The 22,616-nt window shown below is 36.2% G+C and overlaps 1 protein-coding gene and 1 long non-coding RNA gene across 2 annotated transcripts in view; both read left to right on the forward strand.

Moving 5' to 3' along the window:
- LOC145543416 (uncharacterized) overlaps window positions 1–3,949 on the forward strand; it is a 38,620-nt gene extending 34,671 nt beyond the window's left edge. Inside the window, exon 3 of the long non-coding RNA XR_014080705.1 lies at window positions 2,017–3,949. This is a non-coding gene — a long non-coding RNA (uncharacterized LOC145543416). The remainder of the gene's footprint in view (window positions 1–2,016) is intronic.
- Window positions 1–22,616, forward strand: part of LRP1B (LDL receptor related protein 1B) — a 2,070,111-nt gene that overhangs the window by 447,313 nt on the left and 1,600,182 nt on the right. The window lies entirely within an intron of this gene.

Genomic DNA, 22,616 nt, shown 5'->3' on the forward strand with positions numbered 1-22,616 from the left:
ACTAAAACTTTCCTTTAAAACTAACGATGCTTAAGCCAGGGTGCTAAATGCTAAACATTTTTAAACTCAAAATTAATGATTAAGCTTAAATACTACGACAGAAGCATTTTTGTCTGCAGTGTCAAGCTTCATGGGTGGTTGATGCCCCAATAACACCATGTGGTAAAGTTATCAGGAGAGCTGTAGACATGCACTTGAAAAACAGAAAAAAAAAACCCAGATTGTATCTGAGGTCTTAACACATCTGATGGCCAGAATCCCTTTGGCTCACCTTGTTAAGCATTTGCCTGAAGCCCACAAAGAACCCAGTTAGAGGCTCAGCTGCTCTAATCAGCAGAATGAATGCAGAGAGATTCTCGCTGACAGATGGGGACTTGCTGATTTAGAGAGACCAGTCTAGTGGCTGGCTACCTGTTGGCAGACACAACACTCCTGTCACCCCTGCCACCCAGCAAATTCAAACAGAAAGGAACGAGGGAAGAGCTGATGCTTTAAAGGAATAGATGGAAGGAAAACATGTATTAAGCCAAGCATTGCATGTGAGAGCAGATATAGCTAAGCAAAGAGGTTGCTTTGCAAGAGCCTATCAACTCAAGAGTCTTTCCAGACCAAAGTGAAGTAAAAATATATCTTCAATATTTCAAAAAAGGACATTTAATCGTGATACTAGTAGGGCATCAGAAGTGTTGAATTTGCTTCACTGGTGTTGCATTGCTACTGTCCAATTTGCTTCTGAATAAGATGGATGCAGAAGTCACATTTTAATAATGTATTTGTGGATCTCTGATTTTTCTGCCAGAGTGACTCATTCTACAGTTTTCTTAACTTTGAGGCAATAAGAACAATTCTCTTAACTTGGATATTATTGTTCTTCAGAGCCCTGGCTTTCTACTGGCTTAAAACCGAAAGGAAAATAAGAGAAAAACATTCTGTAGGCAGCCTCATCTTTTACTAGGAGTTAGTGGAGGCTCTTGATTCAAGTCAGACTCAGGTGGAGGGTAAGGTCATGCCCAGGGGACAGGCATTCCTCTCCTGGGGACAAAGGAAGAGGTCCAGGCCATTGTTACCTCTACTGACTCATGTTCCAGCCTTTAAAGAGAGAGTGAGAATCTTCAGCTTGAATGAACTACTATGTAGAGAAGCACTGGGCAGTTGAGGTGACTTATTTTTGCAAGTTCTTCTCTCGCTCCACAGTATTCTTTACAGAGTCTTCTTTGCAAAGTTCCTCCTCCTTAGTTTTTTTTTTCTTTTTCCCACCATAGCTATTCTGCCTTCAGAAGATTTTATGTCTCCTGAAAAATACTAGTATTCTGTAGACTATGGAGTTTTCTTCCCCCCATTATAGAGTAAAAGTACTGTTTTCCAGGGGAAAATCATAGAGTAGAAATTTCAAAATAGAAAAAAGCTAACAAAGAAGTGTGATTCTCTCTCCTTCAAGCCTCTCTTACTGTGACAACTGGATAGCTTTTTTACAAGGTGATGTGTCTCTATGGATGACATTTCTCTTGTCCAACCCACATTACAGTGTCTTGTCAAATTCAACTGAGATCCTTTCTTTTATAACCCTTCCCCAGGAATCATATAACACATTTAAAAAAGTTGCTCAAAGGCATACAAATTAATGTCTTTGAAATGAGGGTTATGTATTAGACCTGGAAAGAGTGGTGAGATGATCACATTCCCTTTATTTTGGGGATATAGAAAGTGAGACCAGATCTTAAATGGTTTGACCAAGACACACATCTTTTAGGTAATATTACAGTACTGAAATTCAAATTCAATGTCAGCCTTAAGTCATGTTGCCTCAATCAATATAACTCCTTAGTTGTACTGGAAAGGTGGTGGGCAGGTTAGCTAGCTAGCGAGTCATACTGCAAACTTGTATCTAATTACTGCAGCACAGTGTGAAGGGCTATAGAAATTCAATTAGAGGAAAGCTTTCCAGGTAAACCAGATTTGGGCTCTGCTTCTTACTGTGTGACCTTGAGTCAATTATTTAACCTTTTTGTTCTTCAGGGTCCTCATCTATAAAATAGACCATAAAACCCACCTCACTGGGCCAAACTGAGGATTTCTGAGTACATGGATGTGTGGTCCTTAAGGTACTCATCTGTTGCCAGCTATCACCTTTCTCTAAACAACAGCTAGGTATTTTTACTCTGGATTTTCTTTCTTTTCTTTCTCTTTAAAACAACATACTTTAGCCCACATTCAATTTAGATAATTAAATCTCTGTTGGTGATTTTGCAGGAGTAAATTTTCCTGTGTCAGTTTTAAAGCTTTTCAAGTTGGTATTAACTATGCTTTCTTAAATAAATGTACTGTTTATTACCCAGTTCTAGATCACAAATTCAGATTTAAAATCATAACATTTACAATATGTACTGCTCCCACCAAATAACTCCTCACCCTTCAAAATGTTTTCATGTGTTATTACTTTCCATCTTCAATTTTTCAAGCAGAGCATTGCATCCACTTGAACTCTGGATCAGTTCTAGGAGCAAATGCCATAAGTTATCCCATAATGTTTTGTTTAAATGGGTTCTTATAATCAGCTAATTCTGTTGCTCCTTTGGAGGGAAGATCTGTTGAACTTGACTGTTTGGACTTATGTTTCATCAGCCACACTACTTTACTGCTTTTGATTTCAGTATCCTCTGAATAGTTAAACAGATTTTTCTTTTATAACATGTACTTATTAGTGTGTTAAGAGTTGATGTTACTGAGGAGTAATTCCCAGGACTGTTCCTCTAATGATGTTTGAAATGGATTATGGTGTTTGGTCTCACATATTACCCTGTTTCACTGTAACTTCAAGAGTAACTAGTGCTATTTCTAAATTAACCAACTACCATGCTCCCCAGAATGTATAGGACAGGTAACTTGATATTTTAAGACTTTTACTTTTTTTTTTAAACAAAATCATGTATTATGCATTCTTGTTATGAAAGTAATGTATGTTTAAATTTGTAAAATCAAGATAAGAAAAATTTTAAATGCAAATCACCTCTTACCCAGAGATAATTACAATAATTTTATTAATAGTTCATATTTTTTCAATTACATGTATATGTTTATATATTTTCTAAAGTGATAATAGATCACACTTCACATATTTCATACCTTTTTTACCTAACAATAAAACATGAATATATTTCCATACCACTTAAATATTTTTGTGCTGTGATTTTAATATGTATATAGTACTGGATAGAAGTCATACTTATTTTAGACCATTTATGTTTTCTATTTCCTTTTTATAAATAACAGTTTTATAATAATAAATCTTAACCCATATACAGAACAGTGGAATTTTTTTTATTGTATGTCTATAATTTGCTAGGCATTTTATATATGCATGCTAAGTCGCTTCAGGCATGTCCGACTCTATGCAACCCTATGGACTGTAGCCTGCCAGAGTTCTTCTCTGTCTGGGATTCTCCAGGCGAGAATACTGGTGTGGGTAGCCATTTCCTTCACCAAGGGATCTTCCCAACCCAGGGATCGAACCTACGTCTCCTGTGTCTTCTGCATTGTCAGGCAGGTTCTTTACCACTAGTGCCACCTGGTAGGCATTTTATATATCCCTTTCCATACTTTCTTTAATTTGCAAAGTAAAAATTATTGCCTTCTCATTATAGATGAGGAAAGATAATAGAGATTAAAAATAACCAGATTTAGAAAGAATGAATCTATGACAAACACCTGGAAAGTAGATTAGTTAGAATTCATAACCAGGCAGACTCATGCCAAAGCCTGAGTTATTTCTGCTTTACCATATTTCTCCCAAGACTATATCTTAAAGTAAAATAAAGTAACTACTTCACAGGAAAAAATCATCCTAAATCATTTATATGCAGCCCCAACCAAAAAGACGATTTGTATTCTTCATTTGTATTCAAAAGACTTATTAAAAAGGTCTCTTTAACAAATTGCAAAAAAAAAAAAATTCCCTTTATGGCTAGTACAGTTCAAAATTCTTTATTGTTACTTCTTGCAAGTTTAATTACCATATTAAAAATTCTGAACAATTTCTCTTCAGCAATGATGGACACTTCTGAGATAAGATCTCTGATCAGTCAGCATTTCACACTGAGTCAGTTACTACTTGGAAAATCACTAATGTAGTAGATGGCAATTCACAAGGTTTCTCCCAACATTTGGAGAAGTTAAGTTCATTTTCTAAATTTTTGAGACCACTTATTTATAAAACATTACCTTTTATTTGGAAAAATTAGGTAAAAGCCAAAATAAAATGAACAACACTTAATCTCTTGAATTTATTAATGGATCCTCACACTATGAAGGAAACTAAAAGTTATTCTTGAAAAGCTGATTTGTAGTTTGTGGGGGAAAAGATTGACTTAAAATCAGTCTCATTTAACTTTAATTTTTTTAAAAAAGGGGGAACTTCTGAATGTTACAGTTACAAATAAGCAATTTGCAAAAGATTGTTTTATAATCATTGTTGTGATGAACACAAGACAAAATAATCTAGAGTCCTTATGTCTCCTCTTCTCCCCACTCTGCTGCTGTTTCATAAGTTAAATGAAAACAAAACAAAAATCCAGGAAAGAATTTTCTATTTGGTCGTAAACATATACATTTGAGTTTTCAGTGTCATGATTCCTTAACCTAAAGTTTTGTTGGCCTTTTGTGTGAAAGTGGAGTACTTTTCCATCAGAAGTCTATAAGGAGCTCATTAGTGATATACTTCAGTATAATTTCTCGCTCAAGTGTATATATTAAAATTCATGTTTTTTTTTAGAGCATCTGCTATATTCTTGGTATTATCAAATGTCAGAACCACGTTTAGAACTCAAATATTAAGAACTTGCAGAAGATAGACATCCATCTCAAATATTTCATTAGATCTTAGGCTTATTCATTCTTATCTAAACATTCTCTTACCTACAGTTCTAACACACTAATCTCTTAACCTAAGTTGAGAGACATTTTGCCCTGCCTTATCGAAGACAGTGTAACCTTGGGATTCTATCAGATGTCAGAATCTGCTCACCTTTGCTTCTGCTTCAGCTTTTAACTCCTTGAGAAAGGGAAAGTTTAAATTTAACGCTCATTTCACTTAGCGCACAGCAAGTCATTACTATCTTCCTGTTCCCCCTGTCATTCTTTTTCTGTCCCTAACTTTCTGGGTACTTAAGGAGAAACAGTCTCTCTTAACTAAAAAATGGTTAGAAGAAAAGGTCAACTGCACTCATGACATTCAATAGCCTGAACACTAGGACTATTTCCCACCTAGAAATTTCCTTACCATTTCACGGTGCCTCATTCTTCATAGCCTATGTAGTTTCCACTTATTTATTTAGTTTTCTTAATATCATCCGTATATACTTAAGCATTAAATATCTCCTAGTGTTTTTATTTGCTCCAGGTTAATACATTTATTGAGGTATTGTAAAGGGGAAAAAATACTGCTTGTTCGGTCTTTGTCACAGCCCTTAGAGCAGAGTAAGCAGAGTATCAGCCTTAGATTTTCAGTCTTTGAGGTTAGGTTGTGAATTTGGTTCAAATTAACATCATATAGACTATCTATCAATGTTAGACATTATCTGTATTGTTACTAGTTTTGGCACAGAGCACACACTAGATAAATGTTGAAGGAATATTGCATTATGAAAAACATTAATTATCCCATCTATTCTAAACTTTGATCTTTTAAGTTCCATATCTCTTTCATACAAAAAATTTGAACTCATATTTTTACTTGTCCATTTTTACCATGAATTCTGTGGTGTTAGGAAATTATACCAGATCTAAGCTTCCAGAAGTAGATTTGATTAGGATGCATTGTTTCCCAAAAAAAGATTATGTTGCTTTCATCACTAATTTTGATGCAAGGGAATACTCTTGTAGTTTGGTTTCTTAGTGTGTGTCTATGTGTTGATTATTTAAGAAAAAAAAATCTAGATATATGCTATCAAATTTCATAAAGCACATATTCTCATGAATTATATTTAGGTCAGTTTCCAAAGTATCTAGTTATAAAGGTACAGATTATTTATTTTCATATCTATCAAAAGTTCTATCAATATTGAACCTTTCCAGGAATCATTTGACTTTTTCTTTTTGCTTTTCTGGGAAACATGAGGAACGGCCATAACTGGAAGTATTATACAGTAAGATAAAATGTGTCACTTGACCTGATTGCTGTTGACATTTTTGGTGAATTTTCAGTAGACAGTGTGAGAATATGTAATTTTTGCTTCTATTGTTCATTTATATTTTAGGACATTTTTCTGGAATGGCCTGGAGGTGATAATTTGAGAAAACACACTAGTACATGAAATAAAATTACAGGGAAAGAGTTTTCTCTACAGAAGGATTAAACTATCATATCAGTTTTTATCAAAACATCTTCCTACAAGCCATTTAAATAATTTTAAATAATACTTTTAAGAAACAAGGAGCTTTAAAAGAAAGTCAAGGCCAAGTTTAAAAGACAGAAAAATATATATAATATTTCCAAACTCTATTCAATCTGCTTTTTCTCTTTGGTCTCTGCTGCTTATGAACAAAAACTTTAGTTGGGATACTTTTTATATCTGATCCTGAAAAATGTTAATCAATTATGGGTATACGACAATGAACCCAAAGAGTTAAGCAAATTTGCATCTCTGCAATATGTGTGTAAACTATTTTTTTCTTTCAGCTGTTTATTAAAGTGCCATAAGTTGATTTTTTCTAGGACACAACCCAATAGAAAAAGAAAACAATATTAATAGTTCAAGTAAAGAACATCAAACATATGAAAGGATGCTGCCCATCTCATTAGTTATCAAAAGACTATGCACCTAAAGAATAGAGGGATATATATATATTATATATCATATAATATATAAATATATTAATAAATATAAAGGGATATATACATATATTAATGCAAGTTTAATCACAGGAGCAGGTTCTTTAGAACACTGGTTCATTGGGTTCTCTGATGGGTATGCTGGAACAGAGGAATGCAAATTCTTGTTTGGTTATTTTAATGGTCTGGATGGAAGATGTGGCTGATTTAGAATATGTCTATACACATTTTGGGAGAGTAGGGTATTTTGCACTGTAGCAGTAATTTTTCACAATTTGTTTGCATCATGCAAACTTGCTAAACTCCAATCAGTTCATTATTTACATCATAGTTTTGCCAGGAAATTTATTTTTAACCAATATATGGTTTTGCTTAGTTGTTCTTCCTATAGAATAAAGTTCTCTGACCTTAGAAAAATCCCAACAATTCTGTTTTAAAGAATAATATCTAAATTTTATGTGTTTAAAATGGAAAATGCATTTAAGTGCCATCTGTTGATCCAAGTTGAAATTTTATAAATTAGCTAGAAATCAATTCAAAGATGCAACATATTAAAAAAAGCGGAATATCTGATATCTTAAATGAGTCTGATTAATTTGGTCTTATTCCAGAGGCTTTATACAATCTGCCTGGTAGTTAAGAACCAAAGCACTGAACTCAACCATTAATAATAAATTAGTGCTAAGTAACAACAGTCTATATAAAAATAAGATAATTTTTTAATAAGAAAATAAAAGTAGTAATAGTAGTAAATGATTACGTGAGCATACTTTAAAACTGATTTTGTAAATTATGGAATAAAGGCACAAGAAAAAATCTTTGTCACAAATGAACAGTGAAGAACACTTTAACAAGAAACAAACTTCCTAAAGATTTACATATAGTTGGTTGCAGCATCTTTGCTTGTGAAACATAACAAAATAAATATTGGGTGCAGTCCAATGCCGTATACGTGATTGAATAGGTTTAGAATGAAAAGGAGTGGCAGTGAAGCTTAAATGAAAAAGATGGTCTTTTCAGATCATCTTAGTGATGATAAGGTAGAAGCTAATGATTGAGCAAATTTGTCATTATTATAATTTAAGACATTTATTTTATCTGACAATTATAAATATGATGTTAGCTAAGGAAAAGTAGGTATAGCTTTATCAATATATAAAGTTATACTATCAGAAGGAAAATTCTTGTAGCCAGTCCACAACCTTAATTCCTGAGCAACCAATGTATCCTCACTAGAGAGAATGTGTCAAAAGTGCATCCACTTGATTATCTTTCAGTAATCTTAATGTGATAATTAAAACTGTAACCTCACAGATATGCATTACCAAGCAAATGAAATGTACTGGAAATAGTCCTCCAACTCATCACTGACTTATTGCTTTGCATATGAGAGAAGGGGGGAACATATATGTTTATGACCTTGGATCAACAAATAAATTTATAACTCATGATAAGAACTGGCTCATTTAGTAATAATATTTCATCGAGCCAATCAGAACAAAACAAAAACTTGAAGCCAGAATTGTGACTGTGAAAAGATAGCAGTGGAAATGAAGCTTGAGATCTGGGTGAAGAAGTCATAGATATTATAAGCGGTAAGACACTATCCATTTACATATAATTAGAGCTAGTAATGCTAAAATAAGAAAGAACTTAGCCATCTCTATATTGAAAAAAGTCTTTGGATGAAATACTCCAATAAAAGGTATGGGAAAAGATGGATGATTAGAGACATCTTGTGTCTGCTGTATGACAAAAGCAACCTTACTGTTCTCAGAAACAACTTTTTAAAATTGCTAACAGTAGTTCTGAAATGTTATACCATGCATTTTCTCCCTGTGTTCAGGTCATCTCTCTTCAGTGACAGTTTACAAGCAGTTTTAAAAATGTACCATTGTCACTTGCATCCATGTATTTATGTAAACCAAAGTTCTAAGAAAACTGTAATACAAAGCAGATTAGATAATCTATCTAAACATTGTCTCTGATTTTGGTAATGTTATGGATCACGGGTCAATACAATGAGAGATGAGTTGCTGAATGGGGATGGGATGTGGCTGGTTGTTGCAAACTACTTGTTGCCAGAATCCTTTGTTCTTTCAGCTTTCCAAGTAGGTCTGGTCACAGTGTTCTATAAACTCTCAAGGCACAAATGTTATTCTCTGTTCCTCAACTTTTTGTCCCTATATAAATGTAAATGTGTTATACCTTAAAAGTCAGAGACCTGGCAAGGGACTGTCCTGCATAATTTAGGCTATAGGCAACATTCTTTTACAAAGGTGCCGAGTCAGCATGACTAAGCACAGGCAACAGAGCACAGGGGTTAGAGCTAAAGAAGTAAATTCAATATGGAATTAGGTTTGTTTTTCTCTGTTACAGTAATAGTGTTCTTTCATCCAGCACAATTTCCTAAAGTTTACCTGTTCCAAATTGATACACAAACACACACACACGACAGATTGCAGCTCTTTGTTTATAAAGGCAATCTGAAACCATAGTTTTATATACCAGTATACTGTAGAAGTGAATATAAATTTTATGTGAAAATATCAAAGAATTTGTCCTTTATTCATTTATTTTGGGCCTAGTTCTTTCCCTTCTCCTCTTATCGTAAATCATGGTGCCTTTCATATCATTAGGTGTACATTTGTCAGTGCTTGAAAACATTGGTGTAGTCCTTATCTAACCTTTTATGAATGGGCAAATGGAGTCCACAGAAGCAAAGTGCATAATCTAAAATCTTAAAGTTAGCTAGTTGCTTAGTTAGAACACTATTGACATGTTGTGTGCATGTGTGCTCAGTTGTGTCTGACTCTTTGTGACCCCATGGACTATAGCCTGTCAGGCTCCTCTGTCCATGCAATTTTCCCGGCAAGAATACTGGAGCAGGTAGCCATTTCCTACTCCAGGGAAACTTCCCACCCAGAGATCAAGCTCGCATCTCTTATGTCTCCTGCAATGGCAGGCGGATTCTTTACCCCTGTGGCACTTGGGAAGCCCATCATTGACTCACTTAGTTTCCTACTACATTGCAACTCTGTCTTGCTCTTGACATAGACAGTAACTGGTAAGGCTGGATGACTTTGAGACAATAAATAAAACTAAAAGATAATGAAAATGTGCCTAGAAAGACAGCAAGAAACATGATTGCGTTGAAGTTAGCTGTAAAAAGTGTTGCTCTGAAACCCACTTGAAGAATACTCAACTCTTCCTATTACATATTACATGCTAGTAAAGATAATGAAAATGTGCCTAGAAAGACAGCAAGAAACATGATTGCGTTGAAGTTAGCTGTAAAAAGTGTTGCTCTGAAACCCACTTGAAGAATACTCAACTCTTCCTATTACATATTACATGCTAGTATAATTAGACTTAATATCCAGTTCAGTTCAGTCGCTCAGTCGTGTCCGACTCTTTGCGACCCCATGAATCGCAGCACGCCAGGCCTCCCTGTCCATCACCAACTCCCAGAGTTTACCCAAACCCATGTCCATTGAGTCGGTGATGCCATCCAACCATCTCATCCTCTGTCGTAGAGAATAGCGATTTCTGTCTGAGGTACTATTCTGCAACATCCTTTTATGATTAACATGTTTCCTCATAAATACTCAAAAAATCTTGGGAAAAGTAAAATTTATATTTTTTTATTAAGCTGCTGAACTTCCGTTAAATTTGTTCTATTTTTTATAAAAACTCCTGGTAAAATACCTAATACTTATTTTTAGAATTTTCATAATAATTGCAATATTTACTCTAGTTATTGACAACATTAATCTCTTAGGGTTTTTGCTATTTTCTTTTTAGTCCCCCTCACCTCCCCACCCCTCATCAACTTCTTTCTGAGGAAGGTAAGCAAACTGTTGAATATCCTTTTTGTAGAGCTAATTGCCAGGATGTGAAATATTTAATCAATTCTTATCATGGTCTACTCCTCTGTTCCTCTGCTCTGCTAGAAGATAAGTTGTGCCCAGAATACTGTTTTAAATATCTGAGATTCACTTTCTCTTACTTCTGATCCTTTCACATCATTGTTAAAGATACAACATAATTACAGGCTTTTGGTCATTCTTTATCCATTACTATGCTTTTGATCTCAAGTCTCCTCCCATACCATGGGTTGAAGGAAACTGTTTAAATGTCATTGAGTACCTGAGGGAAAGAAAATCGTTACAAACATTAGCAGTGCTACAGGCTTTCAAGACTGTTTCTAGATGAACCCTGAGACTCAGGCAAAGAAGACTTACAAAGAGGAGTTTGGAGTTGGGGGGGTCATCCGTCTTTGAACATGTATTTAGTGCCATATACTCAGTTGAACACATTAGGTAAGGATCTTGTACCTGAGAAACACGGGTTAAGCTATCACCAGAGACAAAGAAGAAGAAAGAATGGCCAGACAGGGCGCACACCAAAAGAACTGCCAACAAACCTGTGGTTTAGGGAGAAAAAGGAAAGAAAATTAGTCCTTGGCAATTTGTAATTTTTCTGTCAGAGTGCATTGTTTCTTCCGTCCCCCTAAAAGCTCCAGAGGTGTCCCTAGTGTTACTCCTTCCTCCAACCATCTGACCCCTCCCCCTCACCAAAATGTAGAGCTAGTCTTGTGATTTACAAGCTGTGATTATTTCTTAAACCACCTACTTTCAGACACTTGGGCCTTGGCCACTTTCTTTGTTTCATCTTCACCATCAGCAAAACTTGGATGGTTGCCCAAAGAGGCTAAATGTTATTTGTCCCGCATGTCTCATAGAAGGAGTCAGTGAAATTATACCTTTGTTTCAAAATTAGTTATGATTATATCCTTTCCATAAATCCTCTACTTGTTTTGATACTTTAGTTATTATTTTCAGTATTAGCAATAAGACTGTATACTTTTGCTTGGGCTTCCCAGGTAGCACAGTGGTAAATAATTCACCTGCCAAGTAGAAGACTTGGGTTCAATCCCTGGGTGGAAAAGATTCTCTGGAGAAGGAAATGGCAACCCACTCCAGTATTCTTGCCTAGAGAATCCCATGGAAAGAGGAGCCTGGTAGGCTACAGTCCATGGGGTCACAAAGAATTGGACACGACTTTGTGATTTCACTTTCATGCAAGGGAAACGGAAATGGCAACCCACTCCAGTGTTCTTGCCTGGAGAATCCCAGGGACAGAGGAGCCCGGTGGGCTGCCGTCCACGGGGTCACAAAGAATTGGACACGACTTTGTGACGTCACTTTCATGCATGGGAAACGGAAATGGCAACCCACTCTAGTGTTCTTGCTTGGAGAATCCCAGGGACAGAGGAGCCTGGTGGGCTGCCGTCCATGGGGTCGCACAGAGTCGGACACGACTGAAGCAACTTAGCAGCAGAAGCAGTAGCGATTGAGCATGCATATACACTCTCGTTAATAATTAATAGTGTACAAAATATGCCAAACTGAACTGAATTTAATATATTTGTACATGACCTGTGACAAAATTTTAATCTGCATTTACTTTAGAGAGCAGTTTTTCTCAGTTTTAAGCCAGGGTGACATTTAATACCTACTGAATCCTTTATTAACAATCTCAGAAGCGTGGCCTTAGACTGAATCAGCTTTAACTGCTGTTTCCATTTAAGTTACATTGAGTTATATTGGCAAGCCGAGGTGGCATGAGCTGATGCTGTCACTAACTGTGACACCTGATGTTTAAAAAAAAAACCGAGAAGCTCTGCCACTGATTGAGCCAGTTTAACACCACTGATCAACTTGAGATGTGCAGCAGTAGTCCCCAGACTTTTTGGCATCATGAACTGGTTTCATGGAAGACAATCTTTCCACAGATTGGAGGCAGGTGATCGTTTTGGGATGATTCAAGTGCATTACGTTTATTGTGTACTTTATTTCTATTATTATATCAGCTTCACCTCCTCAGATTATCAGGCGTTAGATCCCAGAGATTGAGGACCGTTGCTCTAAAAGAAAAAATGTTTTCAACCATAAAGAGCAGTATTTGACATAAGAACAATAATTCAAATACACTAATGTTGTGTAGTTGCTAAATCATGTCCGACTCTGCAACCCCATGGATTGTAGCCCACCAGACTCCTCTGTTCATGGGATTTCCCAGGTAAGAAAACTGGAGTGAGTTATCATTTCCCTCTCCAGGGTATCTTTTCGACCCAGGGATTGAACCTGCATCTCCTGCATTGGCAGACAGATTCTTTACCACTGAACCCCCAGGGAAGCGCACATTAATATTACATGTCCCCTAACATTTGACTTTTTCAGTAACTAAAATTGAAAAAGGACTATCTTAGTCCAGAATAATATTAATATATAGTAAATAGTACTAATTAGTCACTAAGGAAAATTGATTTCTTGGTTATTAAGATAGACAAGGTCCTTTGGGGTAGGTACTGGACAGGTATTAATTTTTGTTGACATTTATATCCTACCTCTGAGCTTTCAGAAAATAAAAATGAAATCAAATCAGGTCAAGCAAGTACAAATGAAAGGATATTGCTGAGAACTGCACGAGCACCTAAACACCTAAACCCAAATTAAACACAGCAATTCTGAATTGCAACCCCACCTGTGAATCACACTGGGGGAGAAAATACAGAGTTTATTTAGAAAGTCTTGGCAGTAGGAAAGTAGAGGAGAAGAACTTCAAAATTACTAATTTATTTTGCTAAGGAGCCCATCAAGACTAGTAGACACAGGAAGGATTTCAGACTGTCTCATAAAGTGGCTTACAATCAATTGCAGAGCTAGACATATTAGTGTAGAATCAAAACGTTACTGCTTTTAGTCGCCAGGCATAACTGAGCACAGCACGCTATAGAAAGATTGCAGGCCGCCAGAACTGCTTGGCTTTAGCAGATCTTTTAGCTTTTGCAAATGACAAAAGCATGCAGAGCAGTAGCCATCCTTTCAAGCAAGTTTGTGCTAGCCGATCACCTTAAATTGCAACTTATAAAACTTTGTTGCTGAAATAGTTTATTTTCCTCTGGATCCTTCCTGAAACTCGCCTGCTTTACTTTAAGTGATGTATTCCACACCAAGCATTGAATTCCTACTGGAGTTCTAGCACTAAAACAAGAGTCATTTCCCTGGGGATGGGGGAGGGGGGAGTGCATATTGTTACTTTTGCAAAAGAAATTTTCATTAAAACACTAGCATCTGTGACTCTCAAAAGTGAAATAAAATATAAAGCTTGCTAAGGCATAAAAATTATCTGTTCTCCAAATTACAGGACTTCAATGCTACAATTTTGCTGCCGAGGCTGTTGAACATTTTAAGGAGTGCTTCTAATCCCCTTTATAGCTCTGTGCTGAATGCAGAAACACTTTTCTGGTGAGAAAGTCATTTTAGAAGTGTTAAAAAGCATCAGTTGGCTTTTGTAAGGTTATGGAGAAGTTTGTGAACTTCTTTTATTATTGTGCCCTACCCCAAAGAAGTGTGTTTCATCAATGTTGGTTGAGTCAAACTCAGATCCCCATCTTCAGAGTTGAATGGCTGAGTTCCACCTGAATTCAGGTTCCTTGATGTTGACTATTGGAGAAGGCAATGGCACCCCACTCCAGTACTCTTGCCTGGAAAATCCCATGGATGGAGGAGACTGGTAGGCCACAGTCCATGGGGTCGCTAAGAGTCAGACACGACTGAGCGACTTCACTTTCACTTTTCCCTTTCATGCACTGGAGAAGGAAATGGCAACCCACTCCAGTATTCTTGCCTGGAGAATCCTAGGGACGGCGGAGCCTGGTGAGCTGCCGTCTATGGGGTCGCACAGAGTCGGACACGACTGAAGCGACTTAGCAGCAGTAGCAGCAGCAGATGTTGATTATCAAACAAATAGTCCTTGAGTAGCTGTACAGTAGAGGTAAACTTTCCATACAGTCTTTGAAGCAAGAACCTGTTCTCTGCTTCAGTACTGCTCTGAATTAGACTGTTTTCTTATAAATGGAGAAACTATGGCAACTACTAACTTTGATGTTGTTCGTGAGTCAGATAAGAATAATACCTCTGAAATAATCTACTTCTCCACTTTGATCACCATTACAAAAAGAACCTGATTCTGGGAACTAACTTGGGTCATATTATCACAGTATTGTCCACTGTTGCTAATTCCCTTAGTAAAGGAATGCCTGAAAAGCAATTAGTATAAAATAACAATTATAACCAAAATGCCTTAGGCATTTTGGAATTATCATTTCTTTGGTTCAAGTTTGTTGAGGCTTCTAGCTGCTTTCCTAATTAAAACAACACCCCCCCCCAAAAAAAAAGGAAAAACCAAAACAATGCCTTATTCTCTCCATATACATCTGAACCGATCACATCATTCTTACATATTTCCAGTCTTAGTCTGATTTAGGAAATCAGACCTGCACTTCATCCTCTGCCAATATTTGGATCTTTTGGGCTCTGTCCTAGTTTGCCTGTCTGAAAGTAGTTTTAACTCTCCTCTATTCCAATCTCTGAATCCTGCTCAAAATGCAGCTTCCTGCCAGATCATGGATTTCCAAGAGTCTCTGCCTATAGGACCTTGTCTGAAGCCTGAAGCTAAAACTTGGGAGTTTCTTTAAAGAATGAAAAGTATAACTAAAAAGGTACCTTCATATTAAATAATAATAAGGAATTGGCAAGTAAAAGTCATTTTACCTTTTAATAAGTTACAGAACCTGAATAAATACTCAAAACAGAAATAAACTACCTAGAAAAAACAAGTTGTTTCAAGATTAAACAAATCACTTATCACTGAAACAAAGGGAGTAACTTCATTTATTCAGAGAGCATATTGTTTTGAAAGTACTAGGGTCATTGCTAATAATATTCATTGAGCTATTCATGTATTCATCCAACAGATGCCTGTTAAGAACAATTTCTCATATCATTTAATGCATTTAAATATAATGAATGTAAATATCAATATGAAATATAAATAAATATAAATTGGACTTCCCCAGGTGGCACTAGTGGTAAAGAACCCACATACCAGTGCAGGAGACATAAGAGACGGGGTTTGTTCCCTGTGTCGGAAAGATCCCCTGGAGTAGGAAATGGCAACCCACTCCAGTATTCTTGCCTGCAAATCCCATCATCCAACAGATACCTATTAAGAACAATTTCTCATATCATTTAGTGCATTTAAATATAATGAATGTGCCTATGTGCATGCTAAATCGCTTTGGTTGTGTCCAACTCTTTGCAACTCTAAGACTGTGGCCCAGCACACTCGTCTGTCCATGGGATTCTCCAGGCAAGAGTACTGGAGTGGGTTGCCCTCCCCTCCCCCAGGGGATCTTCCTGACCCAGGGATCGAACCCCTGTCTCTTATGTCTCCTGCTTTGGCAGGCAGGTTCTTAATACTGAGCCACCTGGGAGCCAAATAATGAATGTAAATAAATATAAATATATAGTTATAAGTAAATATATATAATATAGATATATGCTGCTGCTGCTGCTGCTAAGTCGCTTCAGTCGTGTCTGACTCTGTGCAACCCCATAGATGGCAGCCCACCAGGCTCCCCTGTCCCTGGGATTCTCCAGGCAAGAACACTGGAGTGGGTTGCCATTTCCTTCTCCAATGCAGGAAAGTGAAAAGTGAAAGTGAAGTCGCTCAGTTGTGTCCAACTCTTCGCGACCCCATGGACTGCACCCTACCAGGCTCCTCCGTCCATGGGATTGTCCAGGCAAGAGTACTGGAGTGGGGTGCCATTGCCTTCTCTGATATGGATATATTAATTTATGTAAATATAAAACTTAGATCTAGAAAACAAAGCTTGTATGCTTAGTGAAGTTAATCACATGGAGAGTTGATCAGCTTTTACTCTAAATTTTACGTCCTGTAACCTAGTCTTTGGTGATCCCATAAGTTCACAGCTGAATTTGCAGACCAAAGAAGGGAGGGAATGTCAGTGGAACTAGACTATAGCTATCTACTGACAAATATCACTGCTCAGATTTAAAGCCAGCAAATCAGATAGGAAATCACCATTACTGGATTCTGTCTAGGCACCAAACATAAGTCTGGGTACCAAATATGTATAGTTTATGATGCTAATATGAGAAAAGACAGGGCATATGGTTGACAAGGATCAGCTAATTGATAATTTGATCTTCAAGCAGGAAATAAAATACCATTAATAATTATATGACTAAAATATTTTCACCCAATGTTTCATAAGAATATGAAGGATATAAGTTCATTTGAAATATATTATTTTTCTATATTTGTATTGTGACATCTCATTCTATTAAGCTTAAATATTGTTTGGATGGCTTTATTCTAGCCATTTGGCAATTTACTAAGATAATACAAAGAATTCATTTTAACTAATAACTGCTCACAAAAGGTTTTCTATGAGTTGAGTTTTATTGAATTTGAACCTGGTCTGGCATTAATATTGCTATGTAACAGATATAGCACTTATTATGCCATATTATACTCATTTCCTGCACATTAGCCCTACTATTTCCTCAAATACACTTTGGAAAAATATTGAAAGTGTTCATTTGGATAAAGTATAGGTTTATTTCATTAATAGCTTTGTCACTGAATTAAAAATATGTTTTAAATATATACAAATTTAAGAAAGACTTGACCATTTTGGAAACTGGTCTTTGGACCTTAAGAAGATTCAGAGTCAATCCAAAGCTGGATTAGATTCAGAATTGTCTTTAGGAGTCATTGTTTCCTGTGTTATTGGACGCTTAAAAAGACCTTTTAAAATTTTAATAGTAATAAGATTTTAAAAGAGGTTAATAGGATTTATTTTTATATGTCCAAATGGAGTTAGGGCAATACTTGCAATGCGTTTGTATTACAATACCTTGAGAATGTTTAATAATGATAGTTCACACTTCCTACTTACTACAGACAAGCAACTCTTTTATGCAACTTAACATACATTATCTCATTTAATCTCTTTATATCAAATGAGGTAGGTACCAATTATTACACCCACTTTACAAGTGAGGACAATGAGATGTAAAGCAACATCGATACGGTGGCTTGCTCAGGATAACATAGCCAGTTCCTTATGCTAAAGATAACATAATCTTTATTTGGTAAAACTGTGCATCATGTAAATAGTAACTGGTCTGTGGAATTTTTAAATAACATTTTATTAAATGAAAAACATATTTCAGGGTAGGAGCCTACCTATGGGCTTCCCTGGTGGCTCAGACCTTCCCAGGTACAGGTAAAGAATCTGCCTGCAATGCTGGAGACCTGGCATCAATCCCTGGGTTGGGACGATCCCCTGGAGGAGGGCATGGCACCCCACTTCAGTATTCTTGCCTGGAGAACCCCATGGATAGAGGAGCCTGATGGGCTACAATCTATGTTGTTGCAGAGTCAGACATAACTGAGTGACTAAGCACACACAGCCAACCTACATGATTCCCAGGAATCTTTAATTTTCTGATTACAAATTTTCTGAGTTCTTATTGGCATCATATTTAAAATTAGTGTTCCCAAATAGGAAAAATAATTTTCATATTAATTATAATAAATTGAAAGTAAACACCATCCATATGCTTTTGGTTTCCAAGTGAATTTGGCAGTCCTAACTTTTTGTGTGGGTTGGGTAAGCAACTTTACATAGCAATGCAAAGGAACTAATTAGAGCCCATTTTCCTCACAGCTCCAAGTGTGTGTTTGTGTGTGTGTATTTGAGACAAATCATACATTTGGAATGTAAATGCCCTTGAGACAGATAAAGTTGGTTTGAAATCCCATTAAACTGTATGTGTTTGTGAATGGGAGTTTGCTTTAACAGAGGAAATGAGAACTGAGCAATATATCCCAGGGTGTCTGGATGGAAAGATCTAAGGGGGAAATCAGAACACTGTGAACAGGACTTTAGTGCCTGAGAGAAAGGGAGCCTGTGAATGTCACTGAGAACTTTTATGGATTTCTGTATAATCTATGTTTAACATCTATTTTAGGTGGAATTTTATTTTAAAGCTGCAGGGGGATTGCAGAAAACTCAAAGAACAGATGTGTTTCTAGATAGCCCCAAACCAGGAACAAGGGAGCTATACATAACTAAGGCAGCTGCTTTCTCTCGCTGGGTCTTGCTCTCTTTCTTCCTTGCCTTCTCCCTCTCTGTCTTTGCCGTGACGGACCTGTTTTGTCTGTCTTAACACTGAAGATTGGTTTTCTCTGCTTCTTCGTACTTGGTGACCAAATTAATCTAACTAGGAGAATTCTTTGTTGGTCTATTTACTGTCTCCTGGTTCCTATTCTAATATTACTTGGTGATAATGTGGTTAGTTAGCTAGGGTCAGAGGTATGCTACTTGTGAAATCAGCTGTGGTTGGGTTGGCACACTATATGTGGGCAGTTCCAGGGACCACCTGTGGGGGTACCAAAATGTTTCAAATATAGTTTGTCATTGAGATTATGTCCAAATGAAATTATAGGAATAAATATTGAGATGGTAACATTTGGATAACTGACAAGGTGATTTTCTTAAAGAGCAGGGATGAAAGACTAAGAATAATTCCCAGATCATCCTGGGAAAGACAGTCAATTGGATTAACTAGGCATAAATAAAGCTAGGGTAAAATATATTTTTCTAGGTTTCTCTTGGAACTTACATGATAAGAAATTTGATGATAGAAAGTCAGTATAATGAAGAAACTGATCATTCCTAACTCAGCTGATAGTTTGTTGATAAACAGTGCATGGAAGTTTATTGATATACAATGGATGAAAGTTTATTGATAAAGAATAGATGAAAGTAATCATTAAACTGAGTCAGTTTTACCTTTGCTAAGCTCAAATTAATGAATTTTCTGACGACCTGTTTGTAGCTAAATTCAAAGGTGACTTTCAGGTAATTCTGTTTATTCTGTAGTCTGTACTCATGGTTCTAAGTCTTAGCTGGGAATATTTTCACTGTATTTTGTTTTCCCTTTCTTATCTGAATCTATGGCTACAAATAATTCCCAGTTAAGCTTTATTCTAGAATGTCTAAGCACTTATACTATGATACAGATATTTTTGCAATGTTCATAATGATTCTTTCTCTGGTTGTTTTAAAGACAAATTACTTTAACTTTCTTGGCTAAAACAACAGATGATACAATTGAGAGGAAAAAACTGATCCTGAAATGTTCTTATTTCTATGCTCAGAAGCCCATTGGAATTCTAGAGCTTACTGTGTTGATGGTGGATTTGCTGTTCTTTGTAATCATTGAAGGTGTTTGGTAAGCATAATAACTATGTTTAGGGTTTTCTGAGAGGTCTGTTCTAAGTTTTCCCAACCAAAAATCAGCATCCGTATTCTTATTTACACTTAAAAGACAATGTAGAAGAGGAACTTAAAAAAAAAGTGACATATTGAGAGGAGTAAAGAGTAGGAAAACGTTCAGTAGGTTAGGATTGTGATAATAGTGTGAGAAAAATAGTACTCAGTTTAAAGCTTACACATGTTATTTATTCACAAACAGTGTTGGTCTCATTGAAAACTGTCGGGTTGCCACAATTTACCTTGTAGACTTTTACCCACCTCTTTCTCTGGCCATTTTGGGCCTGTTACCCATCAATCACGTATGGTGATTGGTATGTGGCTTTCCACTTCTTTCCTTTAGGTCTTGTTCTATTAATCCACTCTCAGGAAATGAACTGATAACCTTATGGAGAACCAATAACTTAAGTAGTGAAGGCTTAAACCAAAGAATCTTCAGTCTTAGGCTTTAATAGATACTTAAATCATTACCACTTTTTGGAGACCCCTCAGAAACTGTTATCTCTGCCAACTTGTAACCAGACCATAGTGGGGGTGACTTGAGATTAGAACAATTTGTTTTGGAGAACATTATCCAAAAAGGATCTCTCTTTTTTTTAAATTAATTAATTTATTTTAATTGGGGATAATTACTTTACAATATTGTAGTGGTTCTTGCCATACTTTTTAACACTTCCTAAAGTTTACACATTGATAGGATGATCTATGGATTAACTTGCTAATGCTGCCTTAACAAAATATCATAGACTGAGTGTTTAAACAACTGAAGTTTATTTTCTCACAGGTTTGGAGACTTGAAGTCTTAAGATCAAGGTGTCAGCAGATTTGGTTTCTTCTGAGGCCTCTCCCCTTGACTTGTAGACAGGGCTTCATAGTGTGTCTTCACGTGGTCTTTTCTAGCACATGTGCACACCTGCTGCCTGTGTTCAAGTTTCTCCTTATAAGGACACCCATCAGAATGGATTAGGCTCTACCTTGGAGATTTCATTTTTCCTTAATCACCTATTTAAAAGGCTCTATCTACAACTAGTCACATTCTGAAGTATTGGGAGTTAGGACTTAAACATTCAAATTTTCAGGAGACAAGATTATTGTTGTTTCTGAAGGCAGAACCTAAACTTAGTGCTAGTTATTTGATCCTTTTATTTTTTTTTTTTAAGTAGCTTGTGAGAAGAAATTCTTTCTCACATCCTGAAGAGATCTGTGTTGTATTGAGATTCCTAAGATATCAATAAAACAACACATTATAGAAACTAGAGCTTATATATATATGTGTGTGTGTGTGTGTGTGTATGTATATATTTACATAAACATTTTATTTTGAATAGGGATGGTTGTTTATTCTGGGAGACATCAGCAGAATTATATTGAACAATAAAATACACCTTTTTTTTTACCTTCCCATTTTCTTAACATTGAAGTTCTTAGAGTTGCCTAAACTGACATGGTAATTAGATGGCAATTTTCTTCAACATTTCAAAACTGCTGCTTGAAGCAACACAAAGATTGCTGTAACTATAGGGAAAAAAAAAATGTCTAGCCAATGCTGGAATATTTTCATTTTATAACATATTTTTGTATACAAATTTAGTGCCTAGAATAATGCTAATCACTTTGGATCTTAATAAATACCTGTTGTTGAGTGAATCAGGCTGTCTCCTGTACTTGCAAGGCAGTTTGCACCTGCCTCTCCTACAGCATTTTTATAAGGCATAATGAGCGTGTGTTCCATGTTTGTCATCTTTTTTTTTTTTTCATGTTTGTCATCTTAACTAGACTGCACACTTGATTCATTTCCTTGTCCACAGGATATAATGAAGTGCTTGACACATGGAAGATACTGAATAAATATGTCTTGATCAAAGGATATAAAGAACCTCTATTTTCAACACCAGTGCTGACACAACTGGCTTTCCATTGCACTGTACTTGCAGTGATTCTGGGAGTCCCTCTGGAAACCTAACACAGCTTTTCTCTGATGCCACAAATCCTTTAAACAGGATTTCTGACATTACAGGTGGAACTCAAGGGTCAAATATTCTCAGGGGTGATAATACTATAATGTAAATTCACAATACAGTATGGGTAATTGGTATCAGATTCTTTCTAGGAAATGGATTTTGGTGGCTCAGTTGAGGATGTTGAGAAGGAATGATGAGACCTTTTGTGCTTAGTCATTGAGTGTTCAGGACAAGGGGTAGAAAGGAGAGATCCTCAACAGGTGTTGGCCTTTGTCTTTGTCATTTAGGAGTTAGCCTGGAAGAAGTCCAGTGGTAGTGATACATAAGAGATCATGAGCAATAATCCAAATTGTCACCCATTCCAGAAGTCTGTATAAATATCTTTATTAACCTGAATGCATCTAAAGTGCACTTATTTTCCTAATGCTGGTGTGTATTCAGAGATGTTTAATTTCTGACTTATCCATATTTGCTTGATCCCTATAATTCTTCTGATGCTTGTGACTTGGTAATTTGATTATCTGTTAATAAAAAGATACTGTTCATGGGGTTCTCAAGGCAAGAATACTGAAGTAGTTTGCCATTCCCTTCTCCAGTGGACCGCAGTGAC

Source organism: Giraffa tippelskirchi, chromosome 3 (assembly GCF_054371585.1).
Source record: "Giraffa tippelskirchi isolate mGirTip1 chromosome 3, T2T-mGirTip1v1.2.pri, whole genome shotgun sequence".
Lineage (NCBI taxonomy): Eukaryota > Metazoa > Chordata > Mammalia > Artiodactyla > Giraffidae > Giraffa > Giraffa tippelskirchi.